The sequence below is a fragment of the Hetaerina americana genome, unplaced genomic scaffold, assembly GCF_022747635.1.
Source record: "Hetaerina americana unplaced genomic scaffold, ioHetAmer1.1.p SCAF_29, whole genome shotgun sequence".
NCBI lineage: Eukaryota > Metazoa > Arthropoda > Insecta > Odonata > Calopterygidae > Hetaerina > Hetaerina americana.
The window spans coordinates 1,016,633-1,027,500 of NW_027286863.1; positions in this window are offsets into that span (position 1 = coordinate 1,016,633).

The following is a 10,868-nucleotide window of genomic DNA, read 5'->3' on the forward strand; positions in this document are numbered from 1 at the left end:
GCTTTCACAAGGAGGAGGGAGTTGGTGACAGGGACGTTGAGTAAGGATATTAAGAAAATACTCGTAAAACTTTGATACGGAGCGTAGCTATGTACGGCGCGGAAACGTGGTCATTGAAGCAGGAGGATAGACGTAGACTGGAGGCTTTTGAAATGTGGGTGTGGAGAAGAATGGGGAAGGTGAAATGGACCAAGAAGAAAACATATGAGGAAGTTCTTGGTATGGTGGGCGAAGAGGGGGGCTTGTTGGAAGAAATTCTATTAAGGCAGGAAAAGTGGATGAAGGGGGTATTGACTGGCAGTGGGATGTTGAAGACTGTGATAGAGGGGAGAATGTTAGGCATACGTGGAAAGGGAAGGAATAGGATAGGGATGTTGGACGGGATAAAGGGAGGAAGAAATTACCCAGAGATGAAGAGGGACCTGATATAGAGTAAGATTCTGGATTTTGTGTTTTGTTAGGAGTCACAAAATGTTTTATTTAGTAGCTGTGTCCATCCAAAAACCTACCTTAACCGGTAGATTACCTAATAATTATAATATATATACATATAAATTTTTTCGAAATGGAACGCTCTTTGGCGACGCACAAATATATAAAAATCTACACGTGTTTTTATATATATGCATATGTATACATATACATACATATACATAGATATACATATATATACATATATATGCATTTTTTTATTATATTTATTTATATTTGTGTGTGTGTTGATAACTATTTTATGTTGATAACTATAGACAAGAACGGGTGATAATGGCCATCACAGCCTGACTCCACTGCCTAACACCGCACTCTCCATTTATCATTCGCACCTACGTACGCTCTCTGAGCAATGTGAATGTCCCGGATAAAATGCCTATCTCCCCAGTCTACCCTTATCTTCCGTAAAATTTAAATGTGCCCAGCGGAAAGCCTTCTAAAAATCTACGAAGCATGCAAATACATCCTGGTTATAATCTACGTTCCTTCCAAATGGTGACTAGGATACTATTGCTATAGTATCGCGCGCACGCATCACTTTCCGTAATAAAACCTTATCCCCTCCCAAGTACTCATTTGCTTTCTTCTCCATTCTTTCGCTGACGTTCTCACCTTTATCGTTTGTGAAATCACACTTAGAGCCATATACTTCGCACATGTTCCTTCTTTTCCTTTTTTGGTATGTCATCAGAATTTATCTAACAGTCTTCCGGTCAAACTCCTCCCTCGTAAATGCTACGAATAGGCCCATTAAAACTCTTCCTTCCCTGTTTTCATAAATTTCTTGATTAGCCCAGAGGGATGCTATCAAATCCCACATCCTTGGTCGATTGCACTTTCCTTAATGCCTTTTTTATCTCGCAGCAACAGATACCTGGCCGCACGCCATTATTCTCAACATCATATTCACTCTCTATGTTCAAACTACTGGGTCTTTCATGCTCTTTATATAGTTCCTCTATACATTATTTCCACCTGAGCAGTAGCTCTTTTTCTTCGATTAATATTGTGATCGTCGCCCCTCTACACTGTTAACGGGATTTCTTTTCATATATCCTGACTCAGCCCTATACCTGATACCCTGTCCTGATACCCTGTTGTTCCCTAGCCTTCCTATCTAGCGAGTTCATTTAGCCCTGTCCCTGATAACTCTCAATATCCTTGACCTGCTCTTCTGCCATGTTTCTTGTTACCCCATAATTTTCCAAGGGCTAGCAGCAAAAGAATTTCTGCGAAAAAACCCATGAGTTACAATTTTGTTTCACCTTTGTTGAGCGTCACGAAATAGCAATAGAGTAAATATTGTTTTAATGGAGCAATTGATTAAGTGCCTGCTCAATAAAATTTACAACAAATGACGTTTAATTGCGCGCAGTAGTTCATAATTATGTTAGGGACGCCCCGCCGGAAGATGCAGTTAGTTGCTAGCTTCCAGCCCACAGCACGCCTCCCCCGCTTGCCTTCGCTTCGGGCCCGCGTGGTGTGCCGCTGATTCGCGTCGAACTGGCGCGTGTAAATACGCTCGCGAACTGTTGGTTGGCCCTCCGGGTTGAATCCGCCGATCCGAGTTTCTCCGGCGCGCAGGGCGTGAGACGGCGGCCGTTCCTGTTCCACCGGAGGCGTCTTAGGAATCGTACGCAAGCGGCATGGGAAATCGAAAGTAAAGGTAACTCTCCAAAATTCACAAATTGCTGATGCGTGAACTCCTACGGCCCAAGGTGAAATGGAGGAAGGTGAGAGGACTCGCCAATTCCGCAGATCGAGGCGAGAGATGGATTCACTCTTCGTCGCGTCGATAAGTACACGGAGGGGGCATGGGGGTCATCATCAGAGAGCGGTCTCCAGGGCAGTGATATTTTCGGTGTGCGTGGAAGGACATTGCCTACTCAAATTGAGCCAATTTCAGTTTAACCGGCAGCTCCAGATCACCCTCCGCCCCGCTCCCACCCCCATCGGAACTTTCCCGGAGGTGTATTAACGGTCGAAGCACGCGAAAGTTCGACCAAGAAGTGTTCCAAATTCTTTTCATTCTTGTTTTCAACATCCGAGGAGAGGGGCCGAGCGATCCCCGCGTGGGCCCGCTCCAGAAATGAACCATATCTAGTGCGCGTTTCACGAGCAATATTCCATTATATACATCGCTAGTTACGAATTCCATTTTCATCCCATGTGCATTGCATCGGTCGTCGACTACGACTCGAAATACAATAGCTACGGCCATAAACAACCGCATGGCGGATAAGTGTAGGCCCGACCTTAAACTGTATGGCTTTTGCCAGGAGGAGGGGGTACCATTTCATCTCGTTTCCAAATGGAGGATGGGGTAACTTCCGGAGGAATCTTACTCAGGGCTTGTTATTGCATCAATTTCAAACATTGTTTTCGAAGAAATAATTTTAATAACACTTGACTACTATAGAAGACAATATTAAACTGTCGTCACAGAATTATTCAAGCATTTATCAACGAAGTGAAAGAGTTTCGGCATGTTTATTTCCTTACGCCGAATGGATTCTAATCCTACTAAAATAAAAATTTGAGGTCTCTTGAGGTAGAAAACATTTCCAACACAGATAAGCAATCGAATTTTTCAATCATGTTAGGTTAGAACGCTTTCGGCCATCATTAATGCGCAATTATTTATGGTTTCAGGCGTCACTTTGTGGAAGCGATTCATTTCAGAAAATAAATACTTGGTTATTCCACATATATTTTTTAATAAACACAACCCGGGTTCCGACTTACAAAGTCATCGTCAGGTCACCTGGAATAACCAAGTATTTATTTTCTGCAGCGCATTTATCTCAAAAAAGGGTGCTTGTTTTGTGATTATGAAAGTGCTGATAATTACGTTTGGCGAGAAAGGCGCATGCATCATGGTCCTTACAAAGGAGGGGGGGGGAGTCACGCTGGACCGGAATGGGCTTATGTGATTCTAGGACGTGTGACCTAGGGCCTCTGTAGCCGCGTGCAGCACGGAGATCCCTGGGGCGCCGATGGACCACTGAATCACTTCCGAAGACGCCAGTGGAGCGAAGGGCAATTTTCCGGCCGATGCGTTTGGATGATTCGATCGATTGCCGGAGGAGCCGGAGGGCGAGTCGATGAATGAATCCGGCACGTTGATGCCACCGACAGCAAAAGACGCACGAGCTGAGAAACGGTTCATTCTCGTGGCGGTGTCTTTGATCATTTCCCGTCACGGATGCGGCCATTTTCTTCTGGAAGCCGGATCGAATTGCCTTTTCGACGGCGGAAACATGGCTGGAGGTCAACAAGAAATCACCTCTAGCTGCAGGAATTTATCTCCAGGGCGAAATCTTTTCGATCGCTCGCACTTCATTCCCGAAAAAACTCAACCAGAGCAACCGAGCGTTCAAACCCTAAACTCAAATCTAGCGCCGGACATTCCACCTTCCCAACAGCTTCTATGGGACTTCTCGTCTCTTCTTCCAAGTTGCCCATTTGTTTCAGAGAGTTATGTTGTCCGTGCGTGAAATAAAATCTGTAGAAATGTGTACGATCTATATTGCAGCAAAGTATCCAGGAAACATTAAAATTTCGCGGCGTGGCGAAATTATGGTAGAGTTCCTCTACGAAGGGGTCGCAGTCAGTATTTTCGATCAAAACTGCGTGTCGCAAATCTGAAATAATATATCTTGTAGGAACGAAAGTGAAATAGTGAATTTCTCCTAGGTTTCCGTTACGGGTGCACATCTATTTGTATACATTTTCAGCCGGGTTTGCTTCCTTATCTCAAACTAAATGACATAGCTGCCGCATCATTTTTGCTGTTTTTTTTACTGCCACAAAGAATTAAAAAAATAGTTCTTTGTCTTTATTTAACATTTCATCCGACTGTGAGCGGTAAAAAGTGATCTCCGACCTGTGACATGAATTATAATTACTTCTCTGGGAATCCATATTGCATAGGTAGAAATACCCATAAGTGGAATGGCTTCCACTTCGTAGACGTTTATTTATTATTTTAATTGTTTTACTACTTTCTCATATTCTGGACGATTTTTTATTATGTAAATGACCACTAGTAGTGGTCATTGGAAGCTTGAACCCGCTGAACTAAGACCCGTTTCAAAGTATTACTTATGATTATTTGTGAAACTTTAGAGTGAGTCTCGAACTCATATCCTTGAACACGGGTAACTGTAAAGTTGACGAATAACCTTATTTGGTATTTGCGAACGGTCCTCAGAAGCTCTGGGCCTGATCTCAAATTACCATATTTTTAAACGCCAACTTCTTTTGTGATCATCTTAAAATGACATCGAAGACGATGAATAACTTAAAGGTTAATGTAATGAGAACCGTGGTCGCAAGCGATTTGACACCAATTTCTACGTTTCCACAACAGAATTTGCGTAACTTTAGAAATGCAGGAGAAATGATGTTGTAATTGGGATAGGTGTATCCGAGTACTTAATTAACACCATGTATGGTAATTTTTTCCAAAGGAAATATTAGATCACGTCACGATAATAAACGAATTATCGAGAACCAACATCTCGATCTAGAGGAGAAAAGAAAGGAAGTTATGTCTTTTTCCTCTCTCTCTCTCTCAATCCCTCCATTAATGTTTCGACTCTCTCCCATTTGTGCGTATTTCCCAACTATTAGACCCAGTCGGCTGTGCAGCGCGGCCGTCTCCTACGAAATGTGCGCGCCGCGAACCACGCGTGTTTTCCGCCTTCGGAGAAACTTCTTTTCTTTTCTAACCTGATCATATCTCCATTGGAAATTATTTATAAAATACATAGAAGCATCGCTGATTCTATCCTTGGGCTTCTGCAGTTTAGTGATCTTATCGTAGCTGTCTGCCTCAACCAAGGTGTGTGGTTTTTCGGGTACCAAATCTTCCTAGAAAACTACACATTCCTCACGGAAAGGAACTGCCCCCCCCCCCCAAATCCCTGATTTGTGAATTTCACACATCGCGTACGGATTAGTACGAGTTGAGCTCAAACCTATGAAAGCAACCTTCGGGGCGACTGCTGTGGATGGTAATTATAGCTGCCCATTACAGGGGAGTTTCCACTCTATTTTCAACTAAGGCAAAACAATAAAGTTAGAGAAAAAATGATTCCCCACAGTGATCTCAAGCACCTCTTCGAGACAGAAAGAATCATTTCTAAAGGGACGAAATTATGAGACATGAAACATTTAAGGAATAAAATATTTGTGAGGAGTAATCCAGGTGGCGTATGTCACGTGTAGCGATAAAAACAAAAATCTCAAACTTGAAATCATTTAAATGAAATGAGCAGTCAAATGAAAAACACGCAGTACATATTATTCGCGCAAACGAGAAACTGAAATAAAACGACTTTCGACAACATTAAATCATTTCTCTTTTCAACTCTATTCACGTTCCATCTGAAGGGGTTGCGACGGAGGTTTTGGGAATAATCGATCATTACCGTGTCAATTACTCACTCATCGACGGTATTACTCTCAATTATCGACTGCGTTCACTAAATGTTGCTGAAACTAGCACTGATAATCTAAAATAACTTTTCCTATGCAATTAATTCCACCTCGGCGAAAAGATTAGCAGTCAATAATTGCTTTTATACATTGTGTGTGTGAACCGAAATAGTTAGAGGAGAAGCCACCAGTTTGTGAAAACCCACTCCAAAGGAACCCAGCGGCGTAAGAAATAATATGTCTCGGGTAAAGTACGAGAATATTACACATGAAATGGTAGAAGAAGGGTTTTAAATGTCGGGAGTAAATATACAATTGGAGGAGACCTCAGCGTAAAAAAATCGAACAGGGTGAAGATTCACCAATCCAATTCCTCGCTCTCTTTTTACAAGACTGCCCAAAAGATGTAGAAATTTTTTCAGAGTTCATAATAGTTTCTTATAAACTCTGGACAAATTTTAAGCTATCAAATGGCTGAACTGATTTTGCTGGAGGAAGTTTCACAAGGATCACTATATATTCCCGAGGAAAATGTAGCGTAGGATAAATGACGCCACACAAAAATAAAAATACATAGGAATGAATAAAAATAAAAAAAACTTTAAAAATTGATGAGAAGAGTGCTAAATTCCAAAGAAACTGCGGAAAATTTTCAGAGCTTAAGAGGACGCCTCGATAGCTTAACTGGCTAAAGCACTCGACCGGATATTGAGGGATCTGGGTTCGAATCTCAGTCAAGGCGAATGATTTTTACACTCTGAAATTGTTGCATTGAGAAGAGTGCTAGTTTAGTTGACGGAAAACGACTTATATTTTCTAAATTAATATCATAAATAAAAGCAAAAAATCAAAACATTTTTGAAAAATACGACTGTAAGAAAATAAACGAACTAGCATTAAAAAAAGCAAACTGATTATTGTCCTTTGACTAATTGAAATGTCGATCGCAGCCAGGAGGTGACCTTAAGAATTGTTACGTCGCTTTAGTAGGCCCAGACTTGCTATACACACATTTCAACCAAAGAACGTATTTTCCACAGCGAGAGTGCGCTATTTTATGCTTGACAAGTGGCAATAATCCTTTACGTAGAGCACTCTTCAATGCACACCACCTCTTCTTCACTTTAACAACTTGTTGTTTATCTATTAAGTTCGTTTTTTTAATTTCGTCTTTTTAGTTAAGTCCTGTTAATTTCATTTTTATTGCACGTTTTTTTATCTATTTAGCTTCATACAGGGTTCGTCCTGAAAATAAGTGTACTGAGCTCAGGAAAAAAAATTTATTACACTTTTACATATCTTAAGCTAATATTCCTGAAAATAGGACCCTTGTGAGTCGATCCACTTGTTCCAGCGGCGTTCCCATTCCTGGAACGCTCCCGCGAAGGCATCATCGAGAACCTCTCGAAGACACGTCGTCACGGCCTCTTTGACGGCGTCCAAAGTCCCGTATCGCGTTCCTTTCAAACTCCTCTTTATCTTCGGGAACAGAAAGAAGTCCGGTGGTGCCAAGTCCGGGCTGTAGGGCGGGTGCGGCAGCGTTGCCACGCCGTGCTTGGCCAAGAAGTCCGACACGACAAGCGCGGTGTGAGACGGCGCATTGTCGTGATGCAGCCGCCAGATGTTTTTGATCGCTCGCCAGATGTTTTTAATCTCGTGCACTATTGTTTTTGGCACATTACACTGCTCTGCTATCATCCGAACACTAAGACGACGATCAGAGTTCAGTACATCGCGAACTTTTCGCACATTTTCGTCGGTGAGTGTCGTTGATGGGCGTCCAGGCCGTGGTTCGTCGTCGACCTCTTCTCTGCCCTCCACGAACATCTTGTGCCACCGAAAGATCATGTTTCTGGACATGGCTGACTCCCCGTAAGCCTGGTTAATCATACCGACAGTTTCGGTAGACGATTTCCCAAGCTTTACCGCAAATTTGATGGAATAACGCTGCTCCAAAAACTTCGGTATCGCGTTCCGTGACGTGGGTCGAGCGTGGAGGTTCGCGTTAACAGAGCTCCTCACTACACCACAGCTCAGAGCCGACTGCCTTTTTCAGCGTCGCTTGCCAACATACCCCCCTCCAATCGCAGCCCGTCAGAGCGGTGCTGGGCGCGCCTGGAGCGGCGGAAAAAAATCAGTACACTTATTTTCCAGACGAACCCTGTACATTCACCCAAGGGGGTGAATTGTCTCGACTGCCCATTGCTTTAGGAATAATTAACACTATTATTACCTAACCAACGCTCACTTCCGATATTCGGCCAATCCGTGATCTGAACGCGAATTTGCAAGATTTGTTGTTTCTTCGGCGCACGATTGCGTATAATTCTTCGGGGATTTTCCACCGGGTCATGGTTTCAGCTCGGGACATTTCGATGGATTCTTACTCCATCATCGTCCTCAGGACGGTAGTCGTAGAGTTAGCTTTTTAATTATGCAGTCCATGCACTCACAAGAAATATCACTCGCCACGTGACATGCGCATTTATGAAGAGTGAAATATGGAAAATATAAGTTTTTTAGATGCGTCGCCTTCCTTTCTCCCTCAGCTTCTTCACTCCAAAACTTTCTCCTTCGAAGGAACTTGAAGCGTTCCCCCAAGCCATAGATACAAGCCCATTAAACCCATACACTCCCATTAAGCGGAATGAATCGCTCCACTCATCTCCTTCCTTCCTTCCTTCTGATTATTCTCGTAAACTATTGTTCGCATGCAGAAATCAAGGCAGTGATTTTTTTCCATCAATTCCCGCTAAATGATCTTCAAGAGTTAAGTTCAAAAGCCCTGTCTCATGGACCACCCGAGCGACCGACGCTTTCGAAGAGCGTATCGTCCGGGAGGATCGCCGGACATCGATCGTTGGCGGTGGATTTGATCGGGGTCGCTCCTCCCAAATGAAGACGTGGATTTCCCGAGATGGTAGGTTTCGGGCCCGGGCGGGACGAGGGCGAGCACTCGGTCCCCTCCGATCATACGTAGTACATACAATTGGGACCCCGAGGTTACGAGAGAGTTTAATCCCGATAAAAGTACGAAAATATTCCACACGAGGAAGACTCATCATCCGCAATGATGGGGAGGACGCTAAATCTTCAAATCGCACCTAAATATGATGTAGTCATTGAAAATTGCTTCGGCAATTACGGAAATGTACGTATTGGAGAGAAGAGAAAAAAGGGTATCATTACACGATGACTCGAGAGATATGAAGCATGTGAATATAAAATGAACGTACCTACGGTCGTGAAGCGAAATGAAAACGAGATAGCCGAGACCAGGAACTTGATTGGCAGTAGGATGCAAAGGGGGTGGGGGAATACAACAAAGTCACGAGTAAGGGGAAGGGTAGGGAACACACACGAGGTCACTTGGGTGTGTTTGAGAAACAGTGACCCACGTATATCTCAATTACGCACAAAAAGGCAAACTTAATGATAAAAAAACAAACTTACTCGATCACTAGGGTGTGTTAAGGAATAACAGTCACTCTCGTGAATCGCATTCACACACACACTCAGGGTTTCCAAGGATCCCTCCTCTGCCAGGGACCCGTCAATCACATAGATGAATGCAAAGCTATAAAACGGATGTAACGAAACAGAAAGGACTCACGTCAACACGCAATCACTCGGGTGAGTTAGACCTTTGTGAATCGCATTCACCCACACATTCAGGGTTTACAAGGATCACTGGCATAGGAGGAATCCTTGTATTATCTGAGTGTGTGTGTGTGTGTGAAACAAGTGTAGCATTGCATTGAGACGCCGGGGATCTCTCCTATCTCCATTCCTTCAATATCCTACCACTACCCAATCACTCGCCTATCCTTAATGGCGCAAATGGCCTTAGGTGTCGGTCATCCCCCTGATAACTAACTGCTATGACCAACCCAACACTAAGGTCTACGCTACATTTGTGTAATTTCTTTATTTAATGTTTTTCTTTATCTGCATTACATCTATGGACCATTTTCTTTTCTCATGGCTATTCCTTATAAGACTGCACGCCCTCTTTTGAGGAGTTCCTTATGTTTGATGGAGAGGATTTGTAGCCGTATTTATTAATTCAAGAATCTTAATATTCACTCAATTTAAATGGAGAGAAGTGCGATTTCAATCGAAGTGGTATTTTTATGCGTATTACTCTTTAGCCGACAGACATTTTCTTTGTTCTAGGAGCCCACAGGGTAAATATTTAGTCTATAGATAAAGCTGATTTGATTTTTCAAACATTCCCCAGCGTAATGATGAAAGGAATGTTAGCTCTCTCCAATCTGCCCTCTTCCAATCCTCTCCGTGATATGTCCGACCATGTTGGTGAAACAAGAGAAAAAAGTTGATAAACTCATCGATTCATCGTTGCTCCCTCACCTATTTTCTATTATGGCTGGATTTACCGCTTTGCGCTAATAGACTAATAATTCTCCGCCAGGAGCACAATGGTCGTACCAATCTTGCCTCTTGGCGAAATTTAAAGACGTGCCATAGGAACCACTTTGTAAAAAACGAACCCATTTGCATCACAATTCATCTCCTAGTTATTTAGATGGGTTTCAAAAAGTAAAGATAGAAAATATAACAAATCCTTTGAAAATTTCATTCTGCTGTGACCATTTTTACAAAACTGAAGGTTCGATTACTAATTACAAATTATATTGGTAAAGTTTAGCACTGAAGTAATCTAAAACCAATTTGAAATGTAGATCTATGTAAAATTATAAAATCAACATAGTGAAAAAATAATCTCAGACGATTTCTCCGCCGGAATGTATTTTAGCGTCCCCATTCGATTGATTTCATTCAGTTTTGATTGGGACCACCAAATATTTTTCGGCGTGCCTCGTCTTTTTCGAGGCGTTTACTTGTCACACCGTCCTTACTTCTCTGAGAATATACGAGTAGCTATTATTTCTAAGCCAGCCAATTAAAAGGCG